Source organism: Caretta caretta, chromosome 20, assembly GCF_965140235.1.
Source record: "Caretta caretta isolate rCarCar2 chromosome 20, rCarCar1.hap1, whole genome shotgun sequence".
Lineage (NCBI taxonomy): Eukaryota > Metazoa > Chordata > Testudines > Cheloniidae > Caretta > Caretta caretta.
Genome location: NC_134225.1, coordinates 1,121,136 through 1,136,310, shown reverse-complemented (window position 1 = coordinate 1,136,310; position 15,175 = coordinate 1,121,136). Strand labels below are relative to the sequence as shown.

At 58.7% G+C, this 15,175-nt stretch overlaps 1 protein-coding gene across 1 annotated transcript in view; it reads right to left on the bottom strand.

Annotated features, from left to right (window-relative positions):
- Positions 1-13,913, bottom strand: part of NR4A1 (nuclear receptor subfamily 4 group A member 1) — a 29,216-nt gene extending 15,303 nt beyond the window's left edge. The window contains exon 1 of the mRNA XM_048831556.2: positions 13,864-13,913. The gene's annotated coding sequence lies outside the window, so the exon portion shown is untranslated. The remainder of the gene's footprint in view (positions 1-13,863) is intronic.
- Between the last annotated feature and the right edge of the window lie 1,262 nt (positions 13,914-15,175).

The window sequence follows — 15,175 nt, the reverse complement described above, 5'->3', positions numbered from 1 at the left end:
GGAGGGGGCAGGGACTCACAGGTGGAAAGATTTCAGTGGACAGTTGTGTGTGTGTGTGTGTGTGTGTGTGTGGGGGGGGGGGGGGGGGGGGGGGGGGGGGGAATTGTCAAAACAAAGGCAGCCCGAGGGCCAACTGGCACCAGGGCTGTATTTTTAAAAGCTACTTTGGGTTATGGGTGACCAGACAGGAAGTGTAAAAAATCGGGACGGGGGGAGGGGTAATAGGAGCCTCTATAAGAAAAAGACCCAAAAATTGGGGCTGCCCCTATAAAATCCGGACGTCCGGTCACCCTACTTTGGGTCAGGGCTTAATGTGTAAGGAAAGAGGGGCCGGGCCCACGCCAGCGTTTTACATTCACAACTGATGCAGCCGGGCCCTGGCACAAATTAAGCTCTTCTTTACGTTCAGTGCGGGGGGGGGGGGGGTCCCTGCTCGCTAAGTGCCCTACAGAAAGGCAGGGAGGCGAGGGGATTCGAGACTTGCCTTGTTTGATTGCAAAATTACTTACACACAGTTCTAGGGCTGCCTCCAGGTATAGAAAACCGGCTCTCTTTAAGAACTGCCTTCATTTTTTTAACTCTTAGGTGGGGTGCTTCCTATACCTTGAATGAACATTTATTGCAAATCTCACTCAATGTTTATGGTCCTGCAAACATTTCTGCAGAGGCTGAAAGTAAGCATGTGACCATTAACTTCAAAGGGATTTACTCTTTCTTAAATTTAAGCCTGTGCATTAGTGCAGGATTGGGGCCTGAACAGGTTGATCTTCACATAGCAAGTTTTTAAGCTCCCCCAAGGTTGCACACTCTCTCTCTCTCACACACACACACACAGTTTTACTGCCCCCCTTCCATAAAACACACCCAGAATATTTTGCAAAACTGGGATCTCTTTACACTTACTGCCCTCCAACTTAAAAAAAAGTCACCTAGAACATTTTGCAAAACCGGGATAATTTCCAGTTTCCCACCCCTCTGAAATGCAACTGGGATATTCTGCCAACCTGGGCTCACTTCTAGTTGCTTTTGGTTTGCTAATGCTGCCCATCACGGTACAGAGCACATTGGAGAAGCTCTCTGAAGCAAGGCCCATCTTTTCTGTTAAATGTGCGTACGCTGCCTAGCTGGAGAGCGGCCCAGTCTGGGGTCCACAGGTGCTACCCCATACAGAGTCCGTCATCAACATTGGCACTCGCTTTAGCCTGGCAGCACTGAAGTGGTGTTTTCAGTACCCGCCGCGCAGAGGGCAACTCCAGCTGTGCAGAATTCCCTGTTCCTTCTCTCTGGGAGAGGATTCTGCAGCACCGGGCTCATCGCCTGGTGTCGGAAAGCCCCGTGGAAACCCTGCGAGTTCATGCAAAGGTGGGAGGGGAACTAGGGCTGTGGGTTATGGAGGATTCTGAAAAACTAGGTCAGCTTGGAGCACGTGGCCTCCCACACCTCTCACTTCCCAGGGTGAATGGGTGAGTCCTTCTCTCCCCTTTGAAGTCACACAGGGAACAGGGCCCTGGCTCCTCTGAGAGCCCAACCCCCGAGACACCCCAGAGCCCCTCCTCTGCCATTGCGGGGAGGAGACTCCCACCATGCCAGGATCTCGTGCAGCCGTCTTCCACAGGCTGCACACTCCCTTCTGGGCTGTCCCCAGCCCTGGTGTCTCCACCCTCCTCGGGCTGTCCCCATGCCCTTTCCTCTACCCCAGCCCCTGCTTTATGGGGTAGGGAGGGCACCAGAGTCCACCCCTCCTGTGGGCTGTACCCTAGCCTTGCCTCTAGCTTGCTTGCGTGCTCCCTTCCCACAATAGGCAGACTAGGCTCCTATGATGCTACCGGTGACAAAGGATTACTGGCCATTGCCTTCTGCTGGATAGAATCAGAACTGCCTCCAGGTTATCATTCACCCCACACTGCAAAGGGCTAAGGGGGACTCTCCCTCATGTTGCATGCGACGGAGCTGGGCTTTCCAGAAAAGGAGGAGCCAAGTTCTTTGCAGGCTGCCACCCTGAAATGTCAAGAGGCTGGGGTGTACAGCAAAGCGAAGGCCTTGGTGAAAGGGGAACGGACCCCAGCTCCCTTTCCTGTAACTTGAGACGCACAAAGAGGAGAAAATATTAATCCAATACCATAGGGCTCTGGGAGCCTGGACATAAAAACAGCTAAGCCCCTGAGAACAAAACCGAGAGCAGGGTTTGGTTTCCTCGGCCCCAGGGGTTAAATCCAGTGACGTGCCATTGAGAGCAGAAAGCAATCACAAAATTCAACAGAAAGACAACACAGCCTGGCTCTGGGGACAGATGAGCCAGAGCAATCACCCTCACACGCGTGGCCCTGGCCCAAGTCACTGTTTCAGCCACCACGGGGGAATTGTTGGGAGAACCAGAACTCTAGCTCCTGGCCTGCTTTGGGGAGTCTGGATCTGGGTTCAGACGGCCCCGCTGGCGCAGAACCAGTTCTTACTGTTACAGTCTTGTGTTCGAAGAGCGCCCAATGGCTGCAGTTAGCAATGAGGCCTCCATTGTGCAAACATTGACACCCCCTTTAAATTTAGCTCCAGATCCAAACCAGCTTTGCATGCGGAGGTCAGTCTCTACAGCCCAGTCAAAAGGTGCCATTATTCACTTTAACCACAGCAGCTACATTCCCAGAGTCCCCTAGATCACAGAGGGCTGCATACTCAGCCACTAACCAGCCTGGTCCCGATGGGTGAGCCTGTGATACACCCTCCCCTCAGGGTGCTTCATTTTCACAGGAGTGCTGGGGGCCCACAAGCCAAGAAATTTCAGGGGTCCAAAACCGTCTGCTCCTTTAGAGAATCCCAGCCCTCAGTCAGCTCCACACACAAACCTGTCTCCATTTATTAGAGCTGCATTTAAAAGTCAGTTTAGTTTAGTTAAACTGGTGCAAAACCCAGTGTGGATGCTCTTAATTCGATTTAAACCCATTTCATACTGGTAAACGTCAATGTAAGTTAAACCGACACAGGCCAGTTTTAAAGCAACATAAGAGCGTCCACACAGTGGTTTGCAGCGGTTTAGCTACACTGGTCTTCAGCTTCAGTGTGTAGACAAGGCCAGGATGCAGAATCACTTCTAGGAGGAGGTTTTTCCAGGCATGCTTTGAGTTACCAAATGCCCTCAGATCTCACTGGCCTTGCAGAAATCACACAGCACCTTGCAGGATCAATCCCTCTATAATCTACCCCCTTGGGGTCCCTCTTCTCTGCCCGACCACCTCTCACGGTGCGGCCCAGCCCCGGTTTGCTAAGGCAGCACCAGTCCAGCAGACAGAAAGGAGAATTTCACAGATTGGTAAGTTAGCTGCTGGAAAGATTTATGCATTTTCCTATTGTTAAAATATTTTTAGCCTAAGCTCTGGATTTGTTTAAATGCTCACGTTTATAAAAGCAACTGCGTAAGGAGATGCGTTTTTATTACATGTTTGTGCTAAGTTCCTGGCTGGCCTCCCAGGGCGGCTGGGCTGGGGAATGTGTCTGTGGGCTGGATCGCTGGGTGATCCTTCCAGCGGTTCCAATCCACTGGCTCAGGAGGGCCCTATGCTGGATAAATAAATCGTATTCTCGGTAAATAAGGAAAAGGCAAAATGAGGAACAGAGCGCAGGGTGGAGGGAAATGGAGAAGCCTCTAATATACAAGCTGCTAAATATACATCCAGGGTTAGAGGTTACATGGCTTTAACTGCGGGTGGAATTTAACCCTTAGCAAAGTAAATAGGTCACGGCGTTTATTTTGTCTGCCGAGGAACTGTGTGTGTCCAAGCCAGATGTTTCCACTGTGCTGCGGGGCTTCCGATAGAGATACCACTCTGAGCACTGGCTACGGAGGAGAGGAAGGGTGGAGCAATGGTTAAGGCATTAACCTAGGACTCAGGAGACTGCCGTTCGGTTCCCACTTCTGCCATAGACTCTTCGGCAAATCACTGAGTCTCTATGACGCAGGTCCCCTCCTGGAGAATGGGGGCGTAACAGAATGCAGCCACCGCTGGGGTGGATTGAGGGCAACAATTTAATACAGGAAAAATGCAACATGCAGGCAGGGATTTAAAGAGGCAGAATTTAATTAGAACAGTTGGAATTTGGCCAGGACAGCAGCAGGGTTCATTCCCAGGAATACATAAGAACAGCCAGACTGGGTCAGACCAATGGTTGATCTAGACCAGTATCCTGTGTCAGAGGGAATTAACAGAGCAATCAGCAAGTGATCCACCCCCTTGTCATCCAGTCGCAGCTTCTGGCAGTCAGAGGGTTAGGGACACTCAAAGAAGGCGGCTGTGTCCCTGACCACCTCAGCTAATAGCTGTCAATGGACCTATCCTCCAGGAACTTGTTTTCCTCTCTGAACTCAGTGATACTTTTGACCTTCACAACATCCCCTGGCGATGAGTTCAACAGGCTCACTGTGCTTTATGTGAAGAAATATTTCCTCCTGTTCGTTTAAACCTGAGGAGTATTCATTTCAATGGGTGACTCCTGGTTCTTGTGGCATGCGAAGGGGTAAATAACAATTCCCTAGTCACTTTCCCCACGTCATGCTTGATTTTATCGACCTTTATCACATCCCACCTCAGTCGTCTCTTTTCTAAGATGACCTGCCCCCATCTTTTTAACCTCGCCTCCTATGGAAGCTGTTCCAGACCCTTCTGCACTTTTCCGAATTCTATCTTTTTTGAGATGGGGCACCCAGAATCTCTAATGATTGTCTGAATAGGACTCAGGATAATTGAACTGAGCAACTCTCTTTGCCTCGCCATTCTTCAGTTTTCCCGTCCCTAAAATGGGGTCTATACTTATCCGTTTCACGGGGGAGGAGATGGGATTTGAAGACTGTGACGAAGTGGGACTGTTCTTAATGTTTCCTCTGAATAGTGTGGGGGTGCCTCAGTTTCCCCTAGGCAGTTCTAGGGGGTGGAGTAAGGGTGTCTGATCATTGCAGAGCCCTAGAGGGCATGTGTGTGCAGGAGTCTGGACACAGAGAATGGCCAACACCCTGTTTCCTGGCAACTGGTGGCCTGGGCCCTTCCCCCCCTGCAAGGTGAGAGCTGAAGGGTTGGAGAACAAAGGAATCAGGTGACCACCTGGCCCGGGAAAGGAACAAAGCCCAGAGGAGGAGGGGCTGGAGGGGGTTTTCAGTTTGGGGCTGGCTGGGACATGGAGTGAAGTGCAGACGTGGTTGTCTGGCTCACTGCCCCCCAAAATGGACCCAGCTGAGGGGTCCCGTTCTCTGCACCTGCAAGCTCTGTTTTAGACCATGTTCCTGTCGTCTAATAAACCTTCTGTTTTACTGGCTGGCTGAGAGTCACGTCTGACTGCGAAGTTGGGGTGCAGGACCCTCTGGCTTCCCCAGGAGCACCGCCTGAGCGGACTCACTGGGGGGAAGCGCACGGAGGGGCAGAGGATGCTGAATGCTCCGAGGTCAGACCCAGGAAGGTGGAAGCTGTGTGAGCTGTGTGTCCTGAAGACAGGCTGCTCACAGAAAGGCGACTGCCCCAGAGTCCTGACTGGCTTCATGGGGAGCAGTTCCAGAGCATCGCCCAGGGACTCCGTGACAAAGACTTACTAGCTAATCATAAGAGGCTTTGCAATTCTCAGATGACAGAAATCCACCACAGAAATGCGATGTATCCAAGTATCAGGCTCCAAAGAACCGAAGCTTGGTGAGTCTGACTGTCAGGGGATGTTCCCAAGAGGATGCTTTGCTTCAGGATTTATGTGTCTGAAACCTGAGCACTAACAGCTGGATGGCTAACAGGGACTCTGAACTCTTCACTGCCAGGGCATCAGTTCAAAGGTGGCCTAGGATCCGAAGGCATAGTAGCCTGATTGCCATCTGGTGCCTTCTGGCAAACAGGGCTAGTCTCATGGAGTTAGACGGAGACTAGTGACACAGGGAGGCGGTGTTGTCGAACAATAAGAGCCGGGATCAGGTTCATGTCTTCAGAAATCGTCACTAATTTAAGGTGCCTTGAGACACCTTAAGGAGGTCTGGCACACAAAAGTAATGGACTCTAAAATCTGGGCCACTAGCCCTCTGGCCCATTCTGCCACAGACTTGCCAGGTGCCCTTGGGCAAGTTACTTCCCGGTGCCTTCGTCTTCCCATCTGTGGGGAACGGCTAACAACACCCACCTGCTTAAAGCACTTGGCAATCCCTGGATGGAAAGGCGAGCACATTGGTGCCAAGTCCTGTCCCTACTGCCATGGACAGCCGGGGCACAGGAGTGGTCTTGCTACTAAGAGATGCCAAGGACTATGGTGCAGGGAATTCAAACTCCCCTGGCTTCTGGAAATGCAGGAGAGGCTGACTGATGGCACAGAGGGTCGGCCTCTGAGGGTCAGGCCAGGAGGCTCCTGTCTCTGGGACCAGCAGCTGCACAGAGGGATGCACACGAGCTTTTTGCGATAACCTGTCCCCAGGGAAAGCTGCGTATCCAGGAAGCTCGTCTGCAGTCCAGGAAGCGTAGGGCAAAGAGAGGGTGCCAGTCCCAGCGGCTACCTCTCTTACCCCTTTGGACCAGCACAAAAGTGCTGAAGTGCCGTTTGCAGACTGTGGTTCCTGGAGCGAACGGGCCCATGCAGGCAGGGTGGGCAGCTGCTGGGCTGGTTCCGAGTCACCCACACAAGCCAGCAGAGGGACCCCGCCGACGGGCGCACCGTGACACCGCGTCAGATTTCCTGGCCCACTTTCACATGCTACCCAGCGTGTGCCAGGCAAGCAGCAGGTCGGGGAGTTCACTCACGTCGCTGCTTCTCCGAGCAAGCTGGGGAGCGTCTGTGCAGCGGCCAAGCGCACTTCCCGCCTGGTCAGGAATAATCTGTGAATGATGCATCAGGGGGTCCCAGCGGAGTTTCCTCCGAGCAAGAAGGACCCTGGCTGGGGAAATGGAAACATTCGTGTCTGCTGGCAGCAGCCCCAGAGTCGCACCGCCTCCGCCAGAGAAACCAAGGGAAAGATGATCTTGGAAGTGTGTTAATTTCGCGCCATCCTCACTCGTGCAGATGAATGAGAGTAAGAGGGAGAGCTGACGCTGCACTACACAGCTCACCAAACGGTCCCTGCCCCTAGGCGCTCCCAGGTCAGGTCGATACGCACCATCGCCGCCCTGGTTTACAGCTGGGGGTCTGCCCAAGGAAGCGGGGAGCAGGGCCAGGAGCTGAACCTAGCGCAGCAGGAGCACTGGACTCTCAGAGCCTCTCTCAGGCATGACCCGAGGCTGCGTGTGCGGGAGCTTTGCGTGCTGGGTCTCCTGCCCCGGCTGCAGAACGGCGCCTCAACCAGCAGCGACGGCTTACAGGCCAGCGAGAACCCAGCGTTAACACCCGTCATGGGCACAGGAAGAGGAAGATTTCAGGCAGCTTGGAGCTAAATCATCGCCGGGGGAGGGGGTCTCTCAAGGCTGGCAGCAGAAGATACAAGCCAGCCTGAATTCCCTATGTTGCAGGTGGGCCTGGGACAAGTTGGCTGCTGGGTTTACTCTTAACCGGTTTAGAAGCCTCTCTCTCTCTCTCGGTCAGCGATTTGTGCTCCCTGGGATGGCCGAATGCAGCAGGATTGGCTGGGTGGACGCCTGGCAAGCAAGGCAGCTGCCCCTGCCAGTGTCCTGTCTCTGTAGCATCACTGCTCTCATGCACGGACACCAGAGACCCATATCTTGGGAACCACCCTCCCCCACCCCGTTGTCTTCAACAAGCTGGAGGCTGCAGCTGGCCAAGGGTGCCCTCAGCCCAGCCAAGTGGGTCTGCAGGACCTGGACTCCATCTCCAGCTCTGGGAGGGGAGCAGGGTCCAGTGGTTAGAGCAAGAAGCCCGCAGGCCAGGCGTGCCTTCACCCCAAGCCCATCGTTCCGCTTCACATTCTCCCCCATTTCACAGGCGGCAAAACTGAGGCAGGGAGCAGCAACATGGCTCCCCCGGAGTGAAGGGTTTCACCAGCAGAACCCAGAACAGAACCAGCTCCCTGCCTGAACCACGGGCCGCAGCCCCTCTGCAAGGTATCCGCCCTCCCCTCCCGGGCCTCGTGCCTGTGGTGGCTGCTCCGATTGCCAAGAACCAGGACGCGCGAGAGCCCGGCCTGCTGCCGCTACAGCAGGCGAGGAGCGAGCCCAGCAGCAAGCCGGGCTGACACCCGCAGGGCTCGCACTGGCTAAGCGGGCAGGGTGCCATGGCTCAGGGGGCCTCTGTCCCCCTGGAGAAGCCCCCGGGACACGCATGGTGCAGGCGAAGGTGCAGCGAGGGCAGCGGAGAGCCACCTGGCGCGCTGCCGTCCCTGGGGCGGGGAGGAAGCCAGGCTCAGCAGCACAGCTGGTTCCAATCACCGGGGGCTTGGCCAGGAAGTGGCTGGGAGCGGGAGCTTGGCAGAGGCATGGATGGGGCCCACGGGGGCGTTGTCCGGCAGCCGCACACTGACATGGGGAGTCCTCCCCGGCGCGGGACGGCAGCGTTCCGGTGGTGCATGCTCGCGTCAGCCGGCAGCTGGCCTCACAAGAACACGCCAACTACCATATATAGGCACAACGGGGGGGGACGGGGACCTGTGTGCTCTGCACTGGCTCAGGACATGGGGGTGGGCAGGGTCTTTGGTGGGATCCAAAAGTGACTCCCCTCCCCCCACACACTTGGGAAGTCTCATGCTCCGCTGTAATCAGACTGCAGAGAGAAGAGATTAACAGCCCCCACCTCGAATGCAGCATTTCCATTCCCCCCCCCCCGAACTAGGAATAGAACCCAGGAGTCCCCCTTGTCACGGGGTCCCCGGGCGATGCTCGGGAACTGCTCCCCATGAAGCCAGGCAGGACACACAGCTCACACAGCTTCCACCTTCCTGGGTCTGACCTCGGAGCATTCAGCCTCCTCTGCCCCTCCGTGCGCTTCCCACAGCGAGTCCGCCCAGGCGGGGTCCTGGGGCAGCCAGAGGGTCCTGCCCCCCAACTCCGCAGTCAGACGGGACTCTCAGCCAGCCAGTAAAACAGAGGTTTATTAGATGACAGGGACATGGTCTAACACAGAGCTTGCAGGTGCAGAGAACAGGACCCCTCAGCTGGGTCCATTTTGGGGGGCAGTGAGCCAGACAACCACGTTTGCCCTTCACTCCACATCCCCAGCCAGCCCCAAACTGAAACTCCCTCCAGCCCCTCCTCCTCTGGGCTTTGTCCCTGTCCCAGGCCAGGAGGTCACCAGATTACTTTGTTCTCCAACCCTTTAGCTCTCACCTTGCAGGGGGGAAGGGCCAGGCCATCCGTTGCCAGGAAACAGGGTGTCGGCCACTCTCTGTGTCCAGACCCCTGCACACACCTGCCCTCTAGGGCTCTGCAACGATCATACACCCTTACCCCACCACCTAGAGACTTAAGAACTGCCTAGGGGAAACTGAGGCACCCCCACAATATTCAGGGGAAACATTAAGAACAGTCCCGCTTCGTCACACCCCTCCACACAGCTATCCCCTCCTAGAACTAGGGATAGAACCCAGGAGTCCGAGCCCCCATCACCCCTGCGCTCTAACTACTAGGCCCCACTCATTTGCATTCTGTACTACAGGGGTCCAGGAGCTGGCAGGCACAAAGCTCTTGAAAAACCAACTCAATATTCAGGCAGGGGGCAGCCTCCCCCCTTTGTGGGCTCGGCCCATGGGAGGGAGGGTCCCCAGAGCGCGCTGCGCTCCAGTTCGACCAGAGAGGCTTTGCCTGCGAAGGGCCGCAGTCTCTCTCTGTGGAAGGCCACAGGACACACGTCTGGCCTGCGCGACGGCACCTTGGAAGGGGCGCACCGCCCAGATCCCCGACGCCAGGACCTGTTCCCTGGGCAGCGCCCGGACTGACCCGGGGAGCCTGCGTAGGACGTCGCTTCGGCGGGTTCCATCCGGGGGCGCTGGAGCAGGTTGGAGCAGGGGGGGGCTGAGAGCCACTGACCCAAACTGCAAAGCCCAGGGCCGCTGCTGCACCCCCAGCCCCACCGCTCTGATCCCCTCCTGACGCTGCCGCGTACTGTGCTCCAAAGCCGCCATCCCCTCCCCTGCGCTCTGTCGCAGGGCAGAGAAGGGTCACGGGATTCCCGGCTCGGGCTGGGGGGCTCCCCACTGGCAAGGCACCCCCACCCATCCCCTCACTTCCAGCGCCCCACTGCAGGGTGGGAGGTGAAGCGCTGGTGCCCCTCCGCTCCCCATAGCCAGGGCTCTGCCGCGGAGCCCCCTCGCATGTGCAGCGCTAGAGATGGGTGGAGAGAATGGGGAGCGGCCAGCCCCACCCTAGGGACAAGCACGGTGGGCAGGCAGCAGCTACTGGGACCCCCGGCTGTTCCTCCCCTGCCCCGAAGTCTCACGGGGGGTGGATCCGGCTTCTGCTCAGAGCCGTGGTTCTTCCCGGACATGGTCACCAATGCAGCCCGCTGGAGCCCGCTCCTCTCTTTGGCGCTCAGCTCTGCCTAGCGAGACCCGCGCACAGGACGCGGCTGGGCCCCCGGTGCAGGCGGGAGGGGAGCGCGGAGCCAGCGGACCCAAGGGCCCGATCCTGCCACCCTGTAATGGTGGAGACCAGCCCGCACCGCCGCTGGCATTCGGGATGTGGGGGGAGTCAGGTCCCAGCCTGGCTGGACCCGACAGGATCGGAACACGTTGGCAGGACTGCAAATGCGTCCTCGCAACTGCTACGGCCCCCGGGGGTCTGAGCAGACAGCAGCCCGGTTCAGGGCCTCTGCTCAGCCCAGCTCCTGTCAGAGGAGTGACCGACCAGCTCCCCCCGTGCCTGTGTAGATGCTCCAAGCCCCTTGTCCTAAGCCCACTCGCCGCTGAGGATCCAACAGCGGAGCTGACTAATTCCCGCAGCCCCCCTGGGCAGTGAGCGTTCCCCCCCCTGCACAGACTGGGGCAAGGACAGGCAGTGAGACAAGAGCAGAGGTGGCAAGAGAACCCTGGGGTCCCAGTGCTGGGCTCCCCATGAACTCAACCACCCCCCAATACGCAGCAGGGCTGCTCCATGAGGGATGATCCGAACCCAGGCCCCGCCCATGTAAGGCCTGCCAGAGACCAGCTTTTTGTGCAAGGGGGTTGTGAGTTTCCAAGCCGCCCTGGTAGGAAGCCCCGGGACAGCTCATGTTACAATGCTAATGACAACACACATCTCCTGTGCCTTGGGCCAAGCTTCCCCATTTCACTGATGGGAAACAGGTAAAAAGTCAAGTAACTTGCTCAGGATCATGCAGCCAGTCAGCGGCCGGCCCGGGGATAGAACCCAGGAGTCCCGACTCCCAGCTCCCCCCAGTGCAATTGCTAGATGCTTACTGGGTGGTTGCTGGCCTGCTGATCACAAGTTGACTCTGGCTGGGAGGCAGGTGAGACGTGGCTCGTGCCGGCTTTGCTCTGCCCTGCTGTACCTGGGCCAGCACTTTGCCAACCCCCCTGCTTTCTTTTTGCTTCACGTGGAACAATCATAGAACATCAGGGTTGGAAGGGACCCCAGGAGGTCATCTAGTCCAACCCCCTGCTCAAAGCAGGACCAATCCCCAATTAAATCATCCCAGCCAGGGCTTTGTACTGTGGGCAATCTCAGGGCCTGGTGTAGCTGCTGGAACCCGGCTGAGCTGGCCCACAGTACAGTTTGTCTACGCCAGTAGTTCTCCGCCTCTGGCCTAGTCAGCACACAGCTGCAGGCCAGAGGACATCCTCTGGGCCATACAGGCAGTATAGAGATTGTGTAGATGCAGCCCACATAACACAGACAGCTGCATATGCGGCCCACAAAAGTACGGGGGTTAAGAACCACTGGTCCAGGGCTGGTCTGCACTGGGGCTTTTTGCACTTTTTACAACGTGCTGCACCGGTGTGAAAAGGGGCTTGGAAACCAGCCCTCAGCCCCTGTGCTGGGGTTTGGTGCTTTGTAAATCACTGCCCCTGTTGCCTCCTGCCGGTGCACAGAAGGTCCCTATGAGGATGTGTATCCTGTTTCATGCCTTGCAACACTGGCTGGGCTTGCCATGTACTAATCCGCCTGGCTGGCAGTGAGCAGCAGCCGTGAAATCCGGGGTCTCTGCCCTCATAACACAGGTACATTTCTGGCACTCGGAGCCTGATCAGGTGTGGAGAGGCCCAAGGGGCCCAGGGGGAGTCCACAGCTCCCCTAGTAGCCTGAGTCGGCTGGCACGAGGACACGTCCAGGGCAACGTGTGCATCGGGCTGGGTGCCAGCCGTGTTACACTGCCACTTACATAAGCAGCCAAGCTGCCCTGTACAGGCATAGGATGCCCAGCAGAGAGCACCCACCTACCCCCCCAGGGGGACGGGCTGCAGCCACACTGGTTCAGGAGCGAATTAACTTCCTGAAATGGCTCAATGCCACAGCCCAACTTGCCCCGGCCTCACTCCGCCGGGCACAGCTGGGGGGGCCGTTAAACCAGAGACTGGTGGTGCCACGTCCCCCTGCACTGCTCCTCAGCGCCGATTTGCTTCTCTTTGGGGCCCACCAGCGGGGAGGCAGGTGGGTGGCTGGGGCGAGGGCACAGCAGATGCTGAAACGGCCACAGTCTAGGGCACGGTATGGGCGCTGCCTGGTGGGGGCGTGCCAGGTGTCCTACCACTTGCGTCAGCATGAAGGGGCGGCCTGGATCCCAGGGGTCCAGAGGGAGAAATGCCGGATGCTGGACACAGCGGGGAGTTTCCTCGGGTCATTTGGGTGCAGGGCTGGCAGCGATGGCTGCATTAGAAACGCCCCACAGATCACTGCCCCCACCCCCCGCCTGCCCCCCAGTGGGCTGACAGGGGAGTTTAGTCTCTAGCCTGCAAACTCCTTGGCCTCGCTGCTCAGCCAGCAAGGTGGGGGCGGGCGGGCAGTCGATGCCAACCATGCCAACTCTGCCGGGGGCTCCCTAGGCTGAGACCCACCAAGCTCATTCCATGCAGCATCATGAAAACCCACAACCACTGCAACCAGTGACCCAAGGACAGGGGGCTCCGCAGCCCATTCCCTGACTCCCCCACCCGGAGCTGAATCTTTGCACAGGAAATAAAGTAAAATTCAAAAGCAAATGCACGGAAAAAAGATCTGGGGGCAGGAGGCTCAGTCCAGAAGGGGGCCAGGAAAGGGGGAAGAGACCCCCCCTCCCCAAGACAGCAGGTCCCATAGGTATAGGCTGGGGGGGATGAGGGGGAAGAATGGGATGAGACTTTCTGCCCCTCCTCCCAGAAAGTATCCGCACAGGGTGACAATTGAGGCGGGGGTGGGAGGGGGAACTGATTCATCTGAAGTGCGACAAAGGGGAGACAGAGCTCCACCCCCCAATACCGCGCACAGACCCAGGTAACCCCAGCTTCCCTGCCAGCCTGCAGATGGGGGGGGGGGGCACAGACCCAGCACAGTTCATGTCCCTGCTGTACAGACTTGGGTCTCAGAGCTGGGGGGGGGGGGGGGCGCACACATGCACACCACGACCCCACCCACACACCGGGGGCGCACGAGGGGGGAAGACACACGGGGGGGGCCGCACGGGGGGGGGCTGCACACACCGGGGGGGTACACACTTGGAGGGGGGGTACACGCACGGGGCGGCGCGCACACACACCGGGGGGGTACACACTTGGAGGGGTGCACACACGCACGGGGGGGTGCACGCACACACGGGGGGGCGCGCGCACACACGGGGGGGCGCGCGCACACACGGGGGGGGTACACACTTGGAGGGGTGCACACACGCACAGGGGGGTGCACACACACACGGGGGGGCGCGCGCACACACACCGGGGGGTACACACTTGGAGGGGTGCACACACGCACGGGGGGGTGCACACTTGGAGGGGGGGTACACACTTGGAGGGGGGGTGCACACTCACACCCCGGGGCTCCCTGCCCCCGGCGGTCACCTGCTCACCCGCACGCCTCCGCCAGCTCCCCGCTTCTCCGCCGCCTCCTGCCGGGGCTGGGCCCGCGAGCCCCCGGCCCCCCTGCCCAGCGCGGGGCGCCCCCAGCCGCTCCCCGCGCGCTCCACCCGGCGCGGCTCGGCTCGGCTCGGCTCGCGAGGCGGGGGCCCCGTGACGTCAGCCCGGCCTCAGCTGACGTCGCTGGAATCCCCGAGCCCGCCGCGCTAAAAATAGACACGGAGCCCGAAATAACCCCGGCGCTGCGCGCGTTTCCCGGCCAGGGGAGGCGGGGCCCGGCCTGGGGCAGCCCGGGAGTGGAGGCCCCCCCCAGCCCCCCTCCCTGCACGTGGCTGGCCTGATCCTGGGGGGCCCCCAGCCCCCCTCCCTGCAGGAGGCTGGCCTGATCCTGGGGGCCCCCCAGCCCCCCTCCCTGCACGTGGCTGGCCTGATCCTGGGGGAACCCCCAGCCCCCCTCCCTGCACGTGGCTGGCCTGATGCTGGGGGAACCCCCCCCCGCACGTGGCTGGCCTGATCCTGGGGGGCCCCCCAACCCCCCTCCCTGCACGTGGCTGGCCTGACCTGGGGGAACCCCCAGCCCCCCTCCCTGCACGTGGCTGGCCTGACCTGGGGAAACCCCCAGCCCCCCTCCCTGCACGTGGCTGGCCTGACCTGGGGGAACCCCCAGCTAGGGTGAGCAGACAGCAAGTGTGAAAAATCGGGACAGGGCGTGTGGGGGGGGGGTAATAGGAACCTATACAAGAAAAAGACCCCAAAATCGGGACTGTCCCTATGAAATTGAGACGTCTGGTCACCCTACCCCAGCCCTCCTCTCTGCACATTTCTGGCCTGACCCTGTGGAGGCCCCCGCCCAGCGGGGCGGTCCCTGGCACCTGTGGGGCCAGATGGGGAGAAACCCCAGGGCAGCGGTGGGGGGAGGAGCCCTGTGCACTAGGGGGCCAGCCAGGGTCTTTCTCCTGCTGCTTGGGATTCACTTGGGGGTTTAACACGGAGCTATCTTACTGCTTTGCTTCCAGGGGGGTTGGGCCAGGGCCACCCCAAACTCCCTGTGGGGCTCTCCTGAGCCAGACCCCATGTGCAACTCCCTCTGTTTTTCACTGTGGCCTAGGCTCACCTCAAAAACATGAGCTATGTCCCCCACACATTAACCCCCCCAAATCAGGCTTGTCCCAAACTGAGCACCCTTAGACTCACCCTCAAAACTCAGGGGACCCCTAACTCCCCCGGCCTGCCCCCGAAAACTCCAGCACCCCCCACATCTTGCCTAATGGCTCAGACCCTCCCCAGTTTAATGGTCAAAAGGAG